Source organism: Fukomys damarensis, unplaced genomic scaffold, assembly GCF_012274545.1.
Source record: "Fukomys damarensis isolate Sample0158 unplaced genomic scaffold, DMR_v1.0_HiC HiC_scaffold_16, whole genome shotgun sequence".
Classification (NCBI taxonomy): Eukaryota; Metazoa; Chordata; class Mammalia; order Rodentia; family Bathyergidae; genus Fukomys; species Fukomys damarensis.
Genome location: NW_022900928.1, coordinates 128867508 through 128890031, shown reverse-complemented (window position 1 = coordinate 128890031; position 22524 = coordinate 128867508). Strand labels below are relative to the sequence as shown.

General features: G+C 54.0%; 1 protein-coding gene across 2 annotated transcripts in view; it reads left to right on the top strand.

The window, feature by feature from the left end:
- Gpr55 (G protein-coupled receptor 55) overlaps positions 1-22524 on the top strand; it is a 45399-nt gene that overhangs the window by 12218 nt on the left and 10657 nt on the right. Inside the window, exon 1 of one of the 2 annotated variants that reach the window (XM_019205111.2) lies at positions 15031-15570. The exons of the other annotated variant lie outside the window; for it this stretch is intronic. The gene's annotated coding sequence lies outside the window, so the exon portion shown is untranslated. Of the gene's footprint in view, positions 1-15030; positions 15571-22524 lie in introns of those variants that run through there. 2 annotated transcript variants of the gene reach the window in all.

Here is a 22524-nt window from a genome sequence, read left to right as displayed (position 1 = left end):
AAACAAAAAAGAAGACATAGGATCTGTTGAGTCCTGCTGTATCTGTCCTTTTTTTTTGCATTTTACAAGACTAAATGTGTTCTTTCCAAGAAGTTGGATTGCATTACTCTGCACACTCAACTGTTACGGACACACACGGCAGTCACATCATTGTTAGGGATTTCAGAAATGAAAAGAAGCAGAAGCTTCAGTTACTTTTCTGTCAAACCATGTCCCTTGGAGTTACATTTCCAGGGGGGCTCTGTGCTCAGACAATCACGGTTTTGTGGATCCCTTCCGGTTCCAGGTAGGTCCTGCTGTCCCCACCCAGTGATCTGACTGGGACAGCTCTGCACTAGGCCCTTGGTCAGCGGCCAGTGGCTCAGCCACAGGCTGAATTAGTCTTTGCTCTGGTGCTGAAATCCCTTCAGTGTTGTCCTCCTGATTTAAAAGTTTTGCAAGAGTCAAGTGCCAGTCAAAACTGAAGATGAAACACTAGTGAGTGTTGAAGGCTCAGGCTGTAGGTATACTTCCTTTGTAGATTTTTCAGATCTCTGCTAATTGTACTGACTGTTTCATTTAAATTTCTTACATGCTGACTTCGTCTGTGCAGTTGAAATAAATCTCAGTATAAAAAAGTCTTTAATATCTCCATATTCAGATTCCCTCTGTATCCAAAGTGTTATTCTATGGCTTGTTTGTTGGAATCCATACCCAAGCAGAGCACTTGTTGCCTCCTTTAACAGTTTCCCCTCCCCTCCTCTTTCTTCCCTTTGTCATTGATTTATTTTTTTTCCAAACAGGGTCTCACTATGTAGTTCAGCCTGGCCTTGAACTCAGTGTGTAGTCCAGGCTGGCCTCGAACTCATGGCAATCCTCCTGTCTCAGCCTCCCAAGTGCTGGGATTACAGACATGCACCAGCACTCCTGGCAGGTAGGCATACATTTTAACACACAGCAAATACCTGCACTGCTCTCCCACTTCTGTTCTGCTTGCTCTGTCTGTGACCAGGACCTGTAGTCCCAGAGGAGCAACCTGCTGAAGGACTAAGCCTGCAGAGGATTCTGGGAGGAAAGATGGCAGCTCCCAGAGGCGCACACAGGGAGGCGGGGGGGGGGTCCCTGGTTCGTCATCAGGCAGGGACACCTGTGGTTGGGGTGGTATTTGGTTCTTTGCTACATCTGCAGGGCCTAGTGCAGGGCCTGTTACCTGCAGGAAGAAATCTTGGGCTTCATGAGGACAGGAAGTAGAGCTTCATGGGATCTTTCGGACGGTGGCCTGGGTCTGAAGAGTCCTGGTGGGCAGGACCTGTGTACATGTGTGACAAGCACTAGGTGATAGTCTTTCCACTCCTCAGTATGACAGCATTTTTGAGTCACGCTTAGGGTTCTGCCATGCGCCTCCTTGGTCTCACTCTGACAACCACCTCTCGTGCCTTGTCACAGTCATCTCTGCCGTGGACGGGTCCCGGTTCCCTGGGAGCCAGCCAGCCTTGGTTACTGGAACCACGTCCCCTCCCAGGCCCCTCTGCTCCCTCCCCTCACCCCCCTGCACTCTGGGGTTTTCCTGGGGTAGGGATCTGGGCTGGTGCAGACTCCATGTGAGGGACCAGGCTGCACTGGTTTTCTAGGTCACTGAACCCCGGAAGTCCCTAGGAAGTCCATCCCATCACGTGAGAGGGACGTGGATTCGCTCCTCCCCACCCCAGCCTGCCCGATGCTGTACCCACCGGTCCTCCAGGCCTTCCTGGGCCCTGATGGCAGGCGGGGCTGCTATGGGTGACAATGGTGACAGAGTGGCTTCTGCTTTGGGGCTCGGGCCCAGAGAACAGGGGCCGCCTTGGGGACCCCCATGCTGTACTGGGATGGACCTCAGTAGGAGGCGCTCAGCTCCACGGGCTCTTGCTGTGCTACAGTCCCCTCTGTGGGGTGCCCAGAGGCGGGCAGGGTGCCCCTGTTCATTTGAGGGCCCCCTGTGCTCAGGGACTGGCTGGGCCTCAGGAAGCCCCAGAGAAGGGCTGTAGGGGAGCGGAGGGTGTGGCCAGGAGGAGGGCACCAGCCAGCGGTCCTGGGTAGGCCGCTAGTGGGATGCTGCCTGTGGGCCCGGGCCAGGCCTGATGCGGGTGACTCGGGCTGGGGAGGGCCCTGCCCAGGCTCTGGGCCCAGCTCGGCTTCTGGCAGCTTCACCAAGGCCTCAGTTTCCACGCGTGTATGATGGGCACGGCTGTGCTGCTGCGGGACTGCTGGGCGTGGTGTCCCTCTCATTCACCACTTGTGACGGTGCGAGCGCAACTCCAAAGGGACCAGGACGGGACACGCTCAGGTTCCAGGGCCCCGGGGTCCGCTCCCACTCTGACACTGCCAACCAGGAAGCAACAGCAGCTCTGCTCCATCAGCTGCCCCGGCCCCGCCCTTCCGTCCCCTCCCCCTGCCTTCTGCACCCAAGAAGGCCCTCGCTTGCCCAGCTTGCCCATCTCCCCGGCAGGAACCCATCTCCTGCCCACAGCCCCCTCCTCCTCCTGCAGGCCCTGCCCAGCCCTCCCCTCCCTCCACTGCCTCTTCACCCTCCCCTCCTCCTCCGCCCTCCACCCCTGCAGACTCCTCAGCCGCTCTCACCTCCCCTTCCTCCTGCCACCCCGGCCCTGGGTTTCTGCCAGGGGCACCTGGACCTCTGGGAGCTGTGGGAGTCAGGAGCCTGCTGGGCACAGGGGACGGCACAGGGTGGGCAGCCCGGCGGGTCCCCAGGTGCCCCGGAAAGCCCCCTCCCACGCCGAGTCCTCAGCCACCTGGGAGTGTGGCCTGGTCACGGGGTGAGTGGCCTCCTTGGATTGGTCTGCAGACCACAGAAAATGGTATGACTTCCTCTTTGGTCCGCTCTTGGACCCTTCAGGCTCCTGGGGCAGCCTTTAGGGCCTGGGCTCAGGAGCCTGGGGTCTCTGTCCTTGCAGCCCCTTTCCTCCTTCCAGCAGGAGCAGCAGTGCCTTGTGCCTGCCCCCTCCCGCTGCCCCCCAAAAGCTCCCCCCAGCAGCCTACTTGGGAGATAGGGCTCCCTTTGTTGAGCAGTGTGCCAGGTGAAGCCCGGCTGCGTAGCATCGGGGGTGGAGCTGGGGCCTGGGGTCCTCCCTGCCCCAGAATCATCTCTGGGCTGAGGTGTCGGTTACTGGAATTCATGCTCTCCCTCTCCACCCCTGGCCAGTGACACTCTCTGGGAACGGGCCAGGAGGCCAGGCTGAGGTGGAAGGATGCCTTGGGCTGCGGACCTGTGGTTATCACAATTACTCATCGGAATAATCATTAAACAGAGAAGACACAATGCCTTAGAGCTTGTAATTCAGAGAATCAGAGGCACACAACTCCTCAACATGTTTAAACTACTTAAATATCACTTTTTTATTTTATTTTATTTTTTATATTAACGGGGATCGAACTCAAGACCTTACGAGGCAGGCGTGGTCTGGCCCTTTTGGTTTTGTATTTTGCGACAGTCTTGATATGCATCCAGGCTGGCCTTGAAGTCACAGTGATCCTCCTGCCTCAGCCTTCTGCCACCATGGCCAGCATAGAGAGAACAACTTTTGTAGGGAGATGGAGGCATGGACTGATAACACAGCCCCCCGGCTGAGGCTGGGGGTCAGGGAGGCACCCCAGGGGATGTGACGTTCAACCTGAGACCTGAAAGATGGGGTGTGGGCAGCGGCATGTGACTCAGAGCCAGAGGGGACACTGCGACCACACTTGTCCCTGAGCTTCCCCAGCCACAGTCAGGGACCCCTGAGGAACCAGGGCCCTGAGTTCCCAGGAGACTGGGGTGGTGACACAGCTGCGGTGGGAGGTGGCCGGGGGCATACGTGGGACCCAGGCTGCCGTCCTGGCGATGCCATCCGGGACCAGGGTCAGACGCTGCACTGGGGGGTGGGCTCCTGGCACCGAGGCCCATTCCAGTGGCTCAACAAAGCCCAAGCCGGGGTGGGGACAGGGCCTCTGTCTGGGCTGCTCCAAGACCCGTGGCGTTTGTGTCTGGGAGCCTGGATCGCTCCCACAGTTTGCCGATGACATGGAAGTGCATGCAGTTGGTCTGGAATCTCCAACCTTGAGCTCTGAATTTTATTGCCAAGAGTGTCAGACGGGAGGTGGGCAGAGTGTAAGGACCTCCTCTCCTACCAATGAAACCACGCTGCACAGCTGCCCCCTTTCTCTGGCTCTGGGCGTTGGCCGAGGCAGGAGACAAAGAAAGGACAACAACCCGATCGCGAGGCTGCGTCTGCCCCAGGCCATTTGCACCCACTTTTGGGGCCCCAGCATTGCAGGGTCCAGGGGGAGCTGTCCACTGTAGGAACAGGCTCTCCGGAGCCTGGTGGGACACTGTGGCCCTGGGCCTGCTGGCCATGGCTATGTGTGTGTCTCCCAAGCCTGAGGTCTGACCTCACTTTAGTGCCTAGTGGGACCTCACTGCTGCCTGGGAGGGGATTGTGGTGCTGGCTCTCTACTCCTGCCTGGGGCCTGGGCGGCCCTATTCACCTTGCACACCTGCCTCTCACCTGCCCACAGGAGCTCCTCCTTCCTCCCTTCTCCTTGTGCGTTGCTCCCCTCCTCCCTGGGATAAACACACGTCTGGCTCCATCACTGCTGTAGATCTGTGAACACCTGCACTTGGGGTTGCAGGTTCCACCGGCTCCCTGCTCGTGGGCCCTCGGAGATCCCGTAGGAGTCGGTGGAATCTGTGGCCAGGGGATCACTGCCCAAGTGGTCATCCCGGGGCAGCAGGTTGGATCAGTGCTGTGAGGAACACTCCAGGCCACCTTCACCTTTCGATGATTTGGACACTGTCCTGGGAAGCATCAGGGGATCCTCGTTCCCTGCCTCCAGCCTTCCCCGCTCCCGAGGACCCTCTCTTCTCTCTGTGACCTGTAACTTCTCCCTCCTTCCCCGGTGCCAGCACCTCCGGCAGAGTCCACGGAGGCAGAACCATGCCATAATCTACCCCGCAAGGAATCGGCTACTGGAAAGGATCTCTGCCTCTCAGCCCCCAGCCCCAACCCTCCTGGGGACAAGGGTAAACCCTAGGTTCTCTGAGGCTTGGCCCGGGTCCCAGGGCTGTGGGGACAATGGAGAAGTCTGCGGGAGGTCACAGGGAATGCCCATTGTCAGCTGCTCAGGCCCGTTGGTCGCCATCTTGAAAATGTAGCATCTTTTCTTTCTTGGAACTGGGCATCAAGTCCAGGGTGCTGTGCTAAGGAGCTGCATCCCCAGCACTGTGCCCCTTCCCTTAGATTTTGAGAAAGAGCCTTGCTAAATTTCCCAAGCTGGCCTCAAACTTTCAATCCTCCGGCCTCAGCATCCTGAGTAGCTAGAATTACAGGCGTACAGCACTAATCCCGGTAGAACTCCTAGTGGAGTCTTCCATGCTACCCCACCCTGCAACCTCCAGGGGACCCTTGTTGTAGCTGACTCTTATGGAAGTGCTGTGCGGGGGCAATGTTGAAGGAAGTACTGGCCTTCCTGGGGCTGTTTACTGAGACCCCAAAGAGACAGAGCTGGAATCAAGATTCTCATGAACAAATTATTGGACGGGGAGCTTTATTTTCTCCCACCTCAGATGGCATCCTTCAAACACCCATGGGGAATGGAGGAGAAGCACTAGGATTGGTGCTTGGTGCTCCTGAGAGCATCTCATACCTTCCAGAACTTTCCCAATGAGCACCTGGAGGCTTCATTTTTTTCTCCGAATCCGCCCTCCTCAGCTCCAGCTGAGGTGCCCTTTCTGTCCTTCACATGAAAAGCTGTTGGGAAACAGCAATATTCCTCAGAGCAATATAAAGTATTTGTTAAAACCGTTTCACAGGAAAGCAAGGGAAAAGACCAGGTTATGCACAGCTAGCTCAACAATTTTTTGTGGTCATCTCATTACAAAAAGAGAACTTTGTACTCCTTACATAGTTTAGGAGTAACGGGTATTATATGACCTTTTAAAGAAAACTGATTCCACACAAAGCCCACCCTAATGGCCTCAGTTCCTCAATCAGCAGTTGAGGAAGGACCTTCCCCAACAGCATCTTTTTATGTGGCATTTGACAAAAATTCCAATTCTTAATATGAGAGTGAGTCTAACCAAATTTTAAAAGATTTAGATTCCATTACCCTACTGAGTGAATTTTCTCTCCTCTGTTTGGCAGTTGCGACTGAATCTATTTCATAATTGACTGAATTCAAGAAATTCACATTAGTGTTTCTTCTTCTAAAGGAGACCAGGGTGTTTTCACGTGGGGGGTTTTTTGAATAAGCTGGGGCGAGACATTTCTTAGTGGTGACATTTTTATCCAGACTCCACAAAAACAAATACTGCACTTACACTTTATCATAGAACGTGTTCTAATTTAATGTTTCCACCCAAACGGCCCAACTTAAAAGCAGGAACATCTTGTGCAAGGAAACTAATTGTGTCTTAAAGTTTATTAATGAAAATATAAGACTAAGAATGCAAAAGGAGAACTAAGCAGGGAACACTTGGCATAGGAGATCTGGCTCTGTTTGGCCGGAAAGAGTCCCCACCAACCCTCTACCCCTAAGCCCAGGAAGCAGCATCGTGAATCATAACTACTCTCTGCTTGGGCCCCAATCGGACAGCTTCATCAGCCTTTGGTGACCCGACTCGTGACAAAGTGAGATCCCAGCAATTCATTTCTGCACTGTGACTGCTTCCAGATTCATCTCTTGGGTCAGTCCTCCCAGACTGAGAACTCTTACAGGCTCTGAGAGCTGAAGTCCGTGTGGTATCTGCCGCTCTTCTTGGTTGGCCTTCTCCTGAAGGGGGAGCATCTGCAGGCCACGCTGCCACCCCCCAGGTTGGTCCCCACGTCTCCTCGCAGATCCAGGACTGGGCGCGGAGCACCTTCAGGTCTCCCTGAATCTCCCTCTGGCCGGTCTCATCGCTTGAAGTTCTACCTCTGACCAACTCTTCAGTCTTCTGGGCTCCAGTCTCTGCCAGCCTCGTTAAGGTTGCCCTTCTCCAGAGTTTGCTCCTTGATTGCTTTCCTGTGCTACAAGTAATTTCCTACAGACCCATAAGCTGCTTCCGTGCTTGTCAGGGACTATGCTGATTTAACACTGACAGTCCTGCACCCCCCCCAGGGAGTCCCCCCAGGTCTGGACAAATGGTCACCCTGACTTCACCCCAAGTGGCAAATGGGGGCCACAGGAAGGGGCCCTGATGCGGAGCCTTCCCCAGCGCAGGCCCCTCTTCCTGGGCAATGACCTCAGATCCGTGTGTGTGTGTGTGTGTGTGGAGGGATCAGGGCTGGAGGCCTGGATCTTGCTGACCACCCTGGCCAGTCAGGCCTCTGTCTGCTTTTCCCTCGGTGTCAAGAGTGGCAGGTTGGGACTTTCAGGCGCAGACTCACTGAGGAGGAAAGGAGGGACGAGAACTCAACGGTCCAAGCAGGTTTAGTGTTCAGCCTGAGAGGGACCTCCCTGTGCAAGCAGAACAGAGGTGCCTCACACAGGCTAAGCGGCTTTTTAGAGTGTTTCTGGGCGGGCTTTTGAAGGGGTGGGTCAGAGAAATGTGGGCCGGTGGCTTGGCGATCCCTCCGCGTCCTGCTGACGTGTCCTCTGTGCCCTAGGTAAAATGAAACCTATGTTCCTCTAAGATGGCGGCTGGGCTCCTTCGAACTGGTGGTGTCCCTGTCACTCACCCTGGTTGCCTCACATTTGCACTCTGGGCCCATGTCCCTGAGGGCCAGGGAAAGCTGAGGTTTGGGTTGATGGCTGAGAGTGGCCGGGAACCCACTGATGTAGAATTGGAGCTCTTTCCAGTAGTTTTGGTGAGAGCAGTGTGAGACGTTGGCCTTTGTACACTGAGGATTTGTGATTCCAGAGCCCAGGCTGTCCTGGAAGTCACCCTCAACTGTCACAGAGGAGGCAGGCAGTTGGCCTTCTGTATTTTAGGCTACAGGCGGAGAAACAGCCAGGGCAGCGAATGGCCTGTGACAGCAGCCCCGTTTGTTAGCACCAAAGCCGATAAGGTGGACAGGGACAGTGGCCTGAGCCTAGGTCAGTATGGGCTGGAAGAACGGGAGGCAGCCAGGTGGAATGACCGAGCCCGACCCTGCACTTAAGGGGTAGCAGGAAGCTTTGAGAGTTTTGGGGCGGTTCAGACATGACCTCAGAAACCCGGCCTGGACTCTGGAGGCCGAGGCCTGGGATCCACTCCCCTAAGGAATACAGTCCCCAGTCTCCACCCCAGTGCCCCATGGTGTGGCTCCCCCAGTTCTACACTGTACAAAGGAGGCCCCATCTTTGTCTCCTGGGGAGGCCAGTCTCAGGGAGGAGGTGGGTGCAGGTGCGGGTGCTGCTGCTTTGCTAGAGGGAGGGGGCTGCAAGGCCAGGGCCTCCAAGGTCCCAGAGCCCTGCTCCTGACTTTCAGTGCCGGCCCCGGGGAGACCCAGGGGCTCAAAGAAGGGGCAAAATGGAGGTTGCTCTGTTTTGTTTCTACCCCCATGAGGCTGAGGACTCGGCATGGGAGGGGGCTTTCCGGGACACCTGGGGACCCGCCGGGCTGCCCACCCTGTGCCGTCCCCTGTGCCCAGCAGGCTCCTGACTCCCACAGCTCCCAGAGGTCCAGGTGCCCCTGGCAGAAACCCAGGGCCGGGGTGGCAGGAGGAAGGGGAGGTGAGAGCGGCTGAGGAGTCTGCAGGGGTGGAGGGCGGAGGAGGAGGGGAGGGTGAAGAGGCAGTGGAGGGAGGGGAGGGCTGGGCAGGGCCTGCAGGAGGAGGAGGGGGCTGTGGGCAGGAGATGGGTTCCTGCCGGGGAGATGGGCAAGCTGGGCAAGCGAGGGCCTTCTTGGGTGCAGAAGGCAGGGGGAGGGGACGGAAGGGCGGGGCCGGGGCAGCTGATGGAGCAGAGCTGCTGTTGCTTCCTGGTTGGCAGTGTCAGAGTGGGAGCGGACCCCGGGGCCCTGGAACCTGAGCGTGTCCCGTCCTGGTCCCTTTGGAGTTGCGCTCGCACCGTCACAAGTGGTGAATGAGAGGGACACCACGCCCAGCAGTCCCGCAGCAGCACAGCCGTGCCCATCATACACGCGTGGAAACTGAGGCCTTGGTGAAGCTGCCAGAAGCCGAGCTGGGCCCAGAGCCTGGGCAGGGCCCTCCCCAGCCCGAGTCACCCGCATCAGGCCTGGCCCGGGCCCACAGGCAGCATCCCACTAGCGGCCTACCCAGGACCGCTGGCTGGTGCCCTCCTCCTGGCCACACCCTCCGCTCCCCTACAGCCCTTCTCTGGGGCTTCCTGAGGCCCAGCCAGTCCCTGAGCACAGGGGGCCCTCAAATGAACAGGGGCACCCTGCCCGCCTCTGGGCACCCCACAGAGGGGACTGTAGCACAGCAAGAGCCCGTGGAGCTGAGCGCCTCCTACTGAGGTCCATCCCAGTACAGCATGGGGGTCCCCAAGGCGGCCCCTGTTCTCTGGGCCCGAGCCCCAAAGCAGAAGCCACTCTGTCACCATTGTCACCCATAGCAGCCCCGCCTGCCATCAGGGCCCAGGAAGGCCTGGAGGACCGGTGGGTACAGCATCGGGCAGGCTGGGGTGGGGAGGAGCGAATCCACGTCCCTCTCACGTGATGGGATGGACTTCCTAGGGACTTCCGGGGTTCAGTGACCTAGAAAACCAGTGCAGCCCACAAAGACATCCTTGGGACGGTCACAAAACAGAAGCCCTGAAAGTGCTCTCGGAGGCAGCAGAGCCTGGGCGGGAACTGGCTGTGCTCTGTGTCCTTGGGCAGCCAGGAGGGGCCATTAGGGCAGCGGGAGGAGAGGCTGGCAGCCAGATGAGTTCTGAAGGTCCCTTGCCAATCACACCTCCTTCATCTGGAGCACTGGGGTAATCAAGAGGCCTCTGGGCTTTCATCTTATAAATATTCATATCCAGGCTCTTTCATTTGAAAGTGTGGATCTAATTACTTTTATGAACCCTGCAAACTCTCCCTTCTGTAATGGCTCTCCCTTCAAGAACCATTATGGGCGTTATGTAACAGAATTTAAAGTACTTTCACAGAATCCCTGCAATTTGGAAATTATGTAATAGGGAAGGTAAGCCTTCCGGTCACCTTGGGTCATGGTGGTATCCATCCAGTTCGGGACTCATTTTCTACCTTCAAACGAAGCCATCTTTGGTGTTGTGACATCTCATGCTCCCTCTGGTCCCGGCCACTCCTGCGCAGCAGCTGGAAGGCACAGATTCCCTGAGGAGCCGCTGGGGAGGTGTGCATGGGCTGTGGCCCGGGGCCTCAAAGAGCACACTCTCAGCCGATCAGCGGCCTGAAACGGGTCCTCAAGATGTGGCGTCTCCTGAGGGAGGTGGGCTGACCCTGCACTAAGATGAGGGTGTCCTGCCCCAGACCTCCGTCTGGAATGGCTGTCTGTCTCGGTGGCCTGAGAGTGAACAGGAAGGGTGGGGTGAGCTGGGAAGAGAGGAGGGTGTGGGGCGAGGGGCAGCCTGTGTGCCGGGGGCAGGGGGCAGATGGGAGCTTCTTTCATTTTAAAAAAATGGACACGTATACATCATCGTGAATACTGTGAGGTCCGTTGTGAAGTTTCAGTGCACAGGTACCTGGTGTCTTGGTCAAATCAGGAGGATTAGCAAGCACATCCATGGCGCCTCAAATATTTACTAATGATTCTCCATGGTGAAACATTAAAAAATTCTCTCCTCTGGCTGTTTGGAGACATTCAGTGAGGATGGGGACGTCTCTCAGTGGTAGAGTACTTGCTTAGTGCACGCAAGGCCCTGGGTTCCACTCCCACCCCACCCCGAAAGAGAAATGAACCCCTCTTTATTGATCCAGTCTCCCTGCTGTGCAGCAGGGCACCAGTGTGCATCCCTCTTAGCTAACTGTAACTTCGGACACCGGCCAACCCTTGCCCTCTTCCCAGCCGGGGAACACCCGTCACCTCTAAGACTTCAGCTCGTTTTAGATTCCGCCGAAGGAGAGAGCGTGTGGTCTTTGTCTCTCTGGGCCTGGCTTTTTCCGCTTCACCCCATGTCCTCCACTTCCACCTGTGTTGTCGCAGCGCTGGGACCTCGCGCCTCCTCCGGGCCTAGCGGGTTTCCACTGCGTGGGGGAACCAACTTCCCATCCACGCATCCACGTCTGTGGCTTAGAACTGCAGCTGTCTGTGTCACGGCGTCTCGAGCCTCTGGGTGCACGCAGCCCATGCTCAGCTTCTCAGCCAGCACCTCGGGCAAGCTGTTGAGCTTCCCAATGGCTGCGTTTGTTTCCGCATCGATGAATGGGGGTGCTCGTGGCCTTGCCTCATCGGGCGAGGGGAGGCACAGGGGGAGATGCGGGTGTGTGCTCAGCGGCGGTCCACAGATGCGAGTCTACACTGCATCCAAGCTGGGTCTGAAGCCCACTCGGAGCTGTGAGCCTGCTGCACATCCAGGCACGTGACCCGAGTTCCCTGTGCCTCAGTTTTCTCCTGTCATGGAGGCCGTTACAGCGTGCACCTCCTGGCTGGCGTGAAAGAGGAACTGCTTTTATTTGGAAAGTCTTTGCCCACTGAGCCTTAGGATGCACCGTGCGGCTGTGGAAGGTGTTGCCACACTTGTGAATGACAAGTCCTTGAACAGCCAGGGTGGAGGTGAAGACCGAGCCCGTTGTGGGAGTGGGCTGTGACCAGGAAGAGAATGGTGGCTTTGGGGAGCAGAGCTGGGGGCTGACATCGGTGCAGAGCCTTTAGCCTCCACTCCAGGAATAAAACAACCATCAAAATCCAATCAATGACTTCCAGGAAGGAAAGAAAGTACTGTAATTACCCTAACTATGGAGGCCCGAAGATGTCTTCCTTATGAGAGTCACGCAGTGATTCCTGGGCACACAAGGACAGCCCACTCTACCAGAACCAACAATTTCCATGAAGCCAAACAAAGATAAAAATGTAAATATGTAGGGGAGGGCTGGCAGGGATGAAAGCACTCACAATAACTAAGTAGAAATGCAGGGCTTGGGTGTAGCTCAGTCGTAGACTGCTTGCCTAGCATGTGCAAAGGCCCTGGGTCCAATTCTAAACTCCACATAAAAAGTAAATAAATATTAACAGCCAAGGTGCAAAAGAAAGAAAATAGTAGACTTCAGGCAACAGGAAACCTAAAAAGAAAATATATATTTCAAAAAGGTCCGCCACCTGCTCATCTCCTCCCCAAGAAATTGTGTCCCCAACAAATTGACAGGAGTAACTTAGAAGCTGTGACCTCCAATAGATGGCTTGGACAAAAAGCCCCAGGGAGGCCAGGGGAGGAACTCACGGAGAAGAAGCCCCAGTCCCCTCCACCCCAGCCCTGGGACGCAGGTAGGAGGAGAGCTGGGGGTGAGGACAGGCAGGAAACTCACCGGTGGGAGGGCTCAGCCCAGGATCCTGTCCTCATGAGAGCCAGGCCACATGGGGCCCTGGAAAGCCTGGCTAGGGCAAAGCCAGCTGTGTCAGAGGAGTTCAGAGGCTCCATGCAGGGGCACAGGGAGCCCCGGGACACGGTGAGCTTCTTCCCTTCTGTGTTGGCATAGAACACAGAATTCTTCCCTACCCTGAGTTCAGCAGCAGGGCCAGCTGGATTGTTTGTCTTTTCCAGAATCTTCACGGGGAAAGGCCCGCTGCCCTGTGCTGTGGAATTCTGGTGGGCGCCGGGAGAGCCACAGTGTGGAGAGCCAGCTCCTGCGCGCCCACAGGGCTGCTGTGCCACGAAGACCTCGCACGGCCGCAGGCTGAAGGCTGCAGGCAGGAGCTCCAGGCTCTGAGTGAACTGGGCAGGTTAGGACAGGAACAGAAGGCCAGCCCACACACGGGCGGCTCAGCACCGAGGACTTCCTCCTTTGGCCTCACAGCTGCATTTCCAGGGAGGGGAGTGGTGCCTTCTAGAAGGCTGCTGGCCTCTGTGCGTTTTGCTCCCTGCTGCCTTGGCGTTCAGGGTCTTGGACGTTGGTGCACGCCAGCACCTGTGTTTGTGCACCTACCTCCAAGGAGGCTGGGCATCTTTGATCCCTACGGGTGACAGTTAGGGTCCAGATGCCTTTGTGGACAGTCAGGGGGCAGGACAGGGACTCGGGACTTGCCAAGGCTCCAGGATGGTGACTTTGTGCTCCCAGCTACCTGAACGTCCCTGGGGGCCATTCAGGCTCAGTGCCAAGGTAGAGCCCGAGGAAGGCCGTGTGGCAGAACCTGCAGGTTTGGAGCAGAGGGTGAGACGAGCAGCTACCATGTGACATAAGCCTGCTTGAGCCATCATCCTTTCCTTCCTCAGTTTCCCCCACCCGCCCCTCTCTGTTGAAGCCTCCTCTTGTGGCTGACACCCATGATCAGCATTGCTCTTTTCCTTTGTTGAGAGGGACCCTTTGGGGGACAGCTGCGGACGTCGTATGGATGATGGACGAGGTGTCAGGGTTCCACCCGGCAGGTCCTCGGTGGGTACCCCGAGCCCCTCGTCCTGCTGACGACTCCGTGTTTCTGTGGCAGATGACGCACTTGCCATCAGACCACTGCCATCAGAGTAGGTGGTCAGCCAGCGCTTGTTGACGGATGAACCTGTGACCCCAATTTCTAGATGAGGAAGTGGGCTTGGAGTTAAATACGTGGAGACTGTCCGAGGGCAAGGCCGCTGCAGACCTGCTGGGCTTTCCCCTGGACCAGGCCCCCTCAGCCAACCCAGGAGCCCTTCTCGCAGACACCCTGTCACCCGCTTCCTGTCCCAAGCCCTTCCTGCGCCCTGCATGGACCTGCCCAGTGCCCAGTCCCTGAGCTGCCCCACCGCACACACTGTGATGGATTCTGAGTCACGCAAGGATGAGGAGGCTGTCAGGGGCTTCTCTCATGAGACAGTCTTCTCCACGACCTCCCTGCAGTGAGTGTGCTCCTGGGGACGCTGGAGGGGCCCCTGCCCCTGAGCTTCCACTCTCCTGTTCCCTGCCTGGCTCTTCCCCTGCAGTGCCGAGCAGGAAGGTTTCCCCTCTGGAGAGGCCGCTCCAGGAGGGCAGGGCTGGGCCTTGCGCGGCTGCAGGCCCCATGGAGCTGGCGTCAGGAGAGGATGTGGTGAGTCCCCAGGTGTCGTGGAGCACTCTTGGTGAGCTCACTCAGAAGGGCTTGGGCCCCACCCTCGAAGGAGCTGGTTCCTAAGTGTCCAGGCTGCCCGTTAGTGACGCTGGAGGTAGGTGTTCTCCTCCTCTCCTGGGGTCCCCATCAGGAGCCTGCCCGTGCTGTTCTGGGTGGTGATGGGGTGGGTCAGACCTGGTGGGAGTTCCAGGGGGCCGAGGGGAATTTTCTGAGAGGGCTCTGCTTTCTATCTGCTGCTGCTGCTGCAGAGGGGACAGTTGGGGGGAGCTGGACGGAGAGTCTGGAGCCTTGGGTGGGGGCCCTGGGCAGGTCCCTGCCTGGCCGACCTGGAGGCCTCAGGCCTTTTCGTCTTCCTGGACCATGGGAAGGAGCTGCACTTAGGGCAGCTGGGCAGACAGTACCTCAACACCCCGCCTTCTAGGAGTGAGGCTGAGCAGTGACACTGCTTCCTGCGGACCCATCGGGGCTCAGGGTCCCCACTTGTCCAGGGTCCTGTCTTCGTGCCCAGGCCAGCTTGAGTGCCACGTCCTGGTGCAAGGAGTGGGCCTAGAGGTACCGGCAGCACCAGTACCCTGTGACCAGACACCGAGGCAGTGAGTCAGAATGGCTGTCATGGTCTTGTCACCCTCTCCCCCAAACAATGGGAGCCGGAGCTCTGGAGGGCCAGGCAGCTCCCCGCAGTCACACACAAGCTACTTGTTCGGGGAAGACCCACGAGGGATGCATCGGCCAGGCCCACCTCAGGTAGTTTCTATTTCTGTAGACACTTGAAAGTCACAGCACACGTGACTTGTGAAAACCAGGGTCCTTGGGGGCCCCAAGAGCCTCCTGGGCATGGCAACTGCCCCTGCCAGGCTGAGTGTCAGCCCAGACTGTCCTCACTGCCTGGGAACTGAGGGTTCCTTCCAAGAGCCACCAGAGCTCTAGCCCTGAAGATGAGAGACCCTGGGGCTATCTCTGCTGGCTGCCCACACAGACCCTCGCAGGGACCCACACGTCCCCAGCTGGCCGTGGGACTTCCCAGCACTGCCCCCTTTCTGTTCCCCATCCCAATTCGAGAAGTGCTAGAGCTCATGTTGGCCTTTCTCAGCTGCTTTCTGTCCCTGATGACCCTGTTTTCCTTCTCTTCCAGAGACTTCCAAGACGTGCATACACACACACACTCACGCACACCTACTCAGTAGTTTCTGGTTTTGGGCTGGGCGGGTGTACAGACCCTCCAAAAAGACTCCTGAGGGCAGGCCTTCTTGCTGGAAGTGTGCTCCCCATGCCTCACATTCTGGTCCACCCAGAGGGCAGGGACCCCGCTGAGCTCCTCTCTACCCCAGGAACAGCACCCCTCAGCCACACAGGCTGCCGCAGCGGCCCCACCCCCTCAGCTCGCCCCGAGGAAGTTCAGACCCACAGAGGGGAAGTGGCTCTGTCCCAAGCAGGCAGGTGGCCAGGCCTGGAGGAGAAGTGACATTGCCCAGCTCACTCAGCTGCACTGGACGGTCCACAGGTAACAGCTGCGAGGCCATTTAGGGAAACCGAGGCACGGGGCCTCTGATCTGACCTTGCTCTTGTTAGATAGACCCTGGGAGACCTTCCTGAGGTCAGTGGGCTTTGTGGGCTCTGTCCCACCCACCCCCCCGCTCAGCGGGCTGCTCCCTGTGATGGGACAGGGCAGGCCCCAGGTGTGCTTCGTGACAGCTGCAGCAGCAGGCAGACCCGGTTTGTCCCCGATCGTGGGTGACATTTTTCTATAAACCCTCAGCTTCCTCTTGGTCTGAGTCAGGGTTTCAGTGGGAGTTCGGTGGGGGAGCTCCTGCCGGCAGCCCTGGAGCTGTTCCTTGGGGCTGGCTTCGCGTCAACACCTTTCCCTGCCTCCTCATCGCACAGGAAATCACCACGCACCCTCAGGGATAGAAGACTGTGGCGTGTCAGGGGTGTGCAGGGGACTCAGGCCCCGCCACTCACCGGCTGTCACTTCCCTAGCCTCAGTTTACCTCTGTGAGGGGTGCAATGGTATTGGTTCCTCACAAGGCTCTTGAATGCAGTATACAGGGGGTCTGCCTGTTTCCTGGTGAGCCCTGACCAGCTGTGGCTGTGGTCATCTAATACTTGCTCTTTTTTATTTTGGTTCTTTTGAGACAGGGTCTCACTGTGTACTTCAGGCTGTTCTTGAACTCACTGTGTAGCCCAGGCTGGCCTCAAACTCATGGGGATCCTCCTGCCTCAGCCTCCTGAGTGCTGGGATTACATGTGCAGGACACCATGCCCGGCCTAAAGATTGCTCTTGAGCCCTAGCACAGGGTTTCTTGGAGAGGCTGGGAGGGAAGATGCAGCAAGAATTAGAACTGGAAAATTCCAGATTTGTCCTGGACAGTGAGGTCGCAGGTCAGGAATCGTCTGCTGGGCTGTCGTGGGCTGGGCTTTGTGCTGCCCATGACAGCGGGGATGAGACAGGGTTCCGAAGTGCCCGGGATGTCCCCCACTCCGGGGAGGTGTTGCTCTGCTCCTCCCTCTCCCCTTTCTTCACTCTTTGCTCCTGTAGGGCTTTCCCAGGGACCACTTTTTACGAGGCTCGCCGAGTTAAAGGTCCATGTCCTGAGTTGCTAGGGGACAGAAGGGACACTCCCATGTGGTACACAGATAACACCTCATGGTCCCCACCTAGCCAGAGTGGGTAGATGATGTGGGAGACCGGGGATGTGGGCATTTGAGGGAAGGGGTGGGAGTTTTTGCCGTGGAGGGAAGATGTCAGTGGAAGGGGGAGCAGGCGGGGTGGGGCCGGGCAGACCCAGGAGTGAGGAAGGCAGATAGATGCTTTCGGGCAGACCCAGGAGTGAGGAAGGCAGATAGATGCTTTGCTGGTGCTGCTGTAGGGCTGGGGGCGCTGGCGGAAGGCTCAGGATGTGAGCCTCAGCTGGTCCCTTTCTGCCTGTTGGACCTTGGGGAGTCTCTTCAGCATCCTTACCTGTGAAATGGGCACAACAATAACACCCCAGGAGTGTGCCCGTCCCCTCCACAGAGCACTTGGCATGGAGCCAGCCTCACATTCAGTCCCCACCCAACTCCAAACCTGCTCTTCTCCCGCAGAGGCAGTGTCAGGAGCGTGTGTTCCTGTGTCCGCGTCCCTTGCACCTTCTGCCTCCCTGTGTCATGGCCCAGATGCCCAGGCTGGGCGCAGACCTAGGGGTTATGTCCACGGCTGTGGCAGGTGACTGCTAGCCAGTGGGTGTCTGAACCCAGCTGCAGCCTCCCGTGCTGCAGCCCCAGGATAGGAGGATCGGGGAGGAAGGTGGACGGGGTGGCTCTGTCTGGGCGGGTCCCTGGGCCCCCAAACTGCACACCACATGCAGAGCCTGCTTTGCTCTCCCGTGGTGGGAAGTGACCATCTCCGAGGGGGACGCCCCGCACAGATGGGGTTCTGCATCTGAGCTGTGCTGTCTCTGTGGTCCGGCCTCTCTGGAAAACCCAGGCCCAGGGAAGGGGGCAGGAGGAAGGCTGGGCTGGTGCTGGGTTTCGGGCTCTCAGTTGTGCACATGCAACCTGGCAGCTGTGCCAGGTGGACTACGCCTGATCGGGGCCCCTTAGGGCACCTGGGGGCACAGGAGCCACAGGGCCTGGTAACTGCACAGTCCAGAAGGTGGCATCAGGATTGGTAGCAAAAGCCAGTGTGGCGAGGCCAGCTGCAGGTGCCCAGGACAGTGCAGATGGGACCCCGGGACCACAAGAGAGAGAGAGAGAGCCCGGTTCCTTCCACACATGGGGCAGCTCTCTCCTCTTCATGGAAAAGCACAAAACTGATACATTGGAAGAAGATTCCATTTCAGGGTTAAACACAAACTAACAAAAGTGTCCTCTGTGAAGACCCTACCTCCTGTGTGAATTCCCTCTGCAACATTCTGGACAAACAGGTCTTCCTCATTGCTTGTATACCTCTGGTGACAGACAGCTCACTGCGCAGCAAGGCCTGTTGTCCGGTAGAGACATAGGTCTGCTAACGGCAGCGCGTGGACCAGGCGTGGACCCCCTGTGGGTCAGAGGGTCCTTGTATTTTCCACCACTTCCTGTGTCTTGGCCACCACTGGCGTCTGCACCCGCAGCCAGGGGCGAGCCGGCCTCAGGGCCAGAGAGATCGGAGCCACACAGTGCTTCTGTTCCTCTTCCAGAGTCTCTCAGAGTAGCCGAGGTTCCCCTCATTTCTCACTTTCCTGTTTACAGGGGGGAAAATGCACAGAAATTCCTGTTTTCATTGCAGCTGAGGCTGTGTCTGTATTTTGTGTGTAAATAGTTGTTCCTTGCCAATATTTCAGCAATTCCCTTCCGATTTTATCTGACCCATATGTTATTGGAGAGGCGGTGGGAGAGATTGCTTAGAGATGCCTGCTACACGTTAGTGATACCATGAAGTTGCAGCACAGGGGTTAGGACCAATAAATAGCTGTTTTCTCTGTGGTCGGAGAACTAGGAGTAGGAAACGGACTTCGTCTTTGGTGACTTTGGGCCCCGACATGGGATCAGTGTGCATCAGTTCCATCCCTTGATGAATGATTTTGCCATCCACCCCGTCTGCTCGTCCTCCTTATTAATTGAACTGCCCAGGTGTCCAATTTCTCTATTTACCTAGCAGCACTAAGGTTTCTGACTACGATTATTTTTCCATTTCCGCTCGCCTCTTTTTACACTTCTGGCACGTTCCCACCACCCTCTTCTGTGCGGTGCTTTTTGCAAATTCACAAGCTGCAAGTTCATGTTTTCCTTAACACTTTAGTGTCTCTGTAATTGTCTCGCTGTTCACTACAAAAACCCACCCTGTCGTATCTCCTTCTTTGCTCGCATGGCGTATGCCTGGTAAACCATAGATTATTCATCATTTCTCTGTGCCGTTTCATTTTTTCTGTCTTTCTTACTGGCAAAAGATGCTTGGATTTTTTTTTAAATGGGTGCTCCTTTTTAGGGTCTATTAACGTTAAAATTTAAAATAATATTTGTGTAGATCTCTACAGAGTTACTCCTCTGTCTATATTGAGATGTAGCAATTTTCACTTTCAGTTTCCAGTGTAAGTTTTCTCTTCTTTTTGTCCCTTTAAGGTAGGGAAGATAATTTAACCTAAATATCTAATTTGAACATTGTTAGTTTCAATTTTGCATTTATATATTTCTACTAATAGTTGACTGAAAATTGGGACAATTATAGTTTAGATACTTTTATTTTTGCCTCCTCTTCAATGTCAGTCTAGCATTTGGTGTCTTTTAGTTTTGTTTTTTTTTAATCCACGAAGGCTGACCTTTGAAAAGTTGACTTTTTGGGGGGAATACCAGGGACTGAACTCAGGACTTTGTGCTTGCCAGGCAGGTGCAGTGCCACAGAGCTAAATCCCCAGCCCTTAAAGGTTGCTGTTAAAAATCACAAGTGGGGTTCATGCCACTGTATTCTTGTCTCCTAGCAGGACCTGCTTTCTCTCTTGATGTTTCTAATTCTCTCTGAATAAATCTTTATGCTTTGCTCCCAAATTCCTCAGCTGGTACTTCTTTTTTGTTTTTCTCTTTCTTTGAGATAGGGTCTCACCATGAAGTTGACACTGACCTGGAGCTCACTATGTAGCCCAGACTGGTCTCGAACTAACAGCGAGATCCTCCTGCCTCAGCCTCCTGAGTGCTGGAATTACACGCATGCGCCACCATGCCTGGCTCAGCTGGTACTTCTTAAAGTGTTCATTTTTGACCTGGCAGGATTATGCATCGGTAGCTGACTCTGGTCAGCCTAACACATTTCTTTTAATTTTGTGGAAACCTCACACCTCACCATACCTCAAAGCCACACCCGACTACACTGTGTTTCTTTAATATTTAAGGGAAAATCGAAAACAATTCTTACTGTTTTCTCCCGGTGTTTGATATATTTCTAAAGAATCTTACGTTGTTTTCGTATTTCGTGCATCTGATGATATAATTAGAAAAGTACATCAAAATTGAGAGAAAAAGATAAAAGTTTCGAAAACCACTCACTATGTTAGAATGCAACATTGTTTGGTGTATGGAAATTTTTTTCTAGGTTTTTTTTCCTCTATGTGTGGGTTTTTTCAATCGTAGTTAAAATCACTCTGACTATGTAACTCTACAGTCTGTGGGTTTTTACATAACCTAGTCAGCATAAACATAATGTAGAAGAATTTTCCATTAAATAGATTTACCCTAGTAAAATTAACCTCTTGTTGGTATTTAAAAGTGTATATGTATTTTTTGCTATCAGAAAAAAGTACCAAAGCCGACATTTTTCTGTATATGGTTTTCCTTTCTTTCGCATACTTTGTTTCTGTTTTTGTTTTTGAGACAGGGTCTCATTATGTAGTTGAGACTGACCTGGAACTCACTATGTAACCCAGGCTGGTCTCGAACTCACAGCGATCCTCCTGCCTCAGCCTCCTGAGTGCTGGGATGACAGGCGTGTGCCACCACGCCCGAACTCTTTTGCATACTTGATGTAAAATTAAGTCTACGATTTATGGGGTGAAAGGGTAATGTAGTTTTCCTGGTCATTTAAAAAAATGACTGAATTCCAAATGTGTGTCCCTTCTGTATGGGTGCACACACTCATCTGTATACCAGGAGACCCTGCCGAGCTTCTTCACTAAATCTGAGAAGCAAAAGTTTTGATCTCCTTTTAAATCCTCTTCTGAGAGCTATGTCCTTGGCCTGTTTGTCTATTTCAAATCTCTTCAGAGAGAAAGAACATAATTTATTTAAAATTTTGCCAGTGGTTTGCTTCTTCCAGTGTATTATTAGTTGCTTAATTTTTTTTAACAGCAGCAACAACAAAAAAAATCTGTCTTTGTTTAGTCAAGTCTGCTTCTTTTGCTTTTTAATCATCCTAAGTTAACAAAGAGCTTTTCCCTCCAGTGCCTTTTATAAACATATTTTCTATTAAATTTTCATCTTGTTGTTTTATTGCTTGATATTTTGGGAAATGTAATGCTTTAATGATTTTGGAATTTCTCGTGCTGTGTGGTGTGAGAAGAGAATCGAAGTTAGTTTTTACCCCAGCACAGTCCAATGATAGTCTCAGCATAACATATTGACTAAACTTCCCTGTATATTATTGATTTTTTATTGAGGAGGGCAATGGCTCATGTTTTGTTCTCATTTCTGTTAAATGTCTGAGTGCATTGTTTCGGGCTTCTGAGTGTTAGTGTCTGATTTCAACTTCAGTGTCTTTATTATTTTACCATTAAATACAAAGTCACTGTATTGTGAGCAGGTTACTCTTTATCACGTGTAGAAAGTATTTTTCTATTCCTTCATTTAGATACCTTTTTTGTGAAAAACAGTGTGTTGATACAATCAGATGGCTTTTTTTTTTGCTTTAATGATATCACACACAATATCAATAAATTTCCTAGCATTGGAACTATCTTACATTTCTATGCTAAACCCGATTCAGTAATGATGTTTTATAATTTCAATATCCTGAATTCTACCTAGTAATATTTTAGTTAGGATATATACTTAAATGCAGTTGGGAATATTCCTGGCTGCATTTAAGCAATAGCTCTCCCCTATTGTGTCTGATATTTGGATACGTCTGTTTGATGGTAGAAATTCATTAATATTATCTTATTTTCTGAAATAGTTTATAGAACATGGGAATTATCTATTGTTTTAAAATTTGAAGTGAGGGACGAGGAGTGTAATTCAGTATGTGCTAAGGGCTCTGTGTTTCATCCTCAGCCCCAAAAGGAAGCAGAAAGAGAAGGAGGAGGAAGAAGAGGAGGGATGTTTTAAATTTAAGAGTAGAGTAATCATTTGGCAGCATTCCCAGGGTCTTTCTTGACGGTTGGCCTCTTAACACTTTAACTTCTTAGGTCAAATGTTCTATCAATTGTGGCAAATTATGTTTTGCCCCCAATCATGGATGACATCTAGGTCTGTAAGTGGAGCGGTACCCAGCATGAGGCACTTTCTTACTGCTTCGGGCCCCCTCTCCACCTAAACTTAGTCTCTTCTTTATTTCTACTTGGGACTATTTGCATCCTTTTTCTTGGCCACAGTTGTTAGAGATCTGCATTGCTTTGGGGACTGTTTCTGTCCCCAAGGAACTATCTATTGAATATTTTGATTCTGGTATTTCCTCTTAACTAATTCGTTTATTTCTGATATTACTTTATACTTTTTTTGTGATTTCCAGAAATGTTTTGGTCCTTTCTTTCCCCCCCCCCCGCTCCTAAATGTTCAAGTGGAATGCTTAATTCATTTATTTAGTTTTGCCCCTCCATGCAAAAATAAATTAAAGCAGTTAGAGTGCTGTATTTATCTCATCTTCTACATAGCCAATCCGGCTGGGCATGGTGGCACACTCCTGTAATCCCAGCACTCAGGAGGCTGAGGCAGGAGGATCGCTGTGAGTTTGAGACCTGCCTGGGGAGTTTCAGGGCAGCCTCAACTACATAGTGAGACCCTGTCTCAAAAA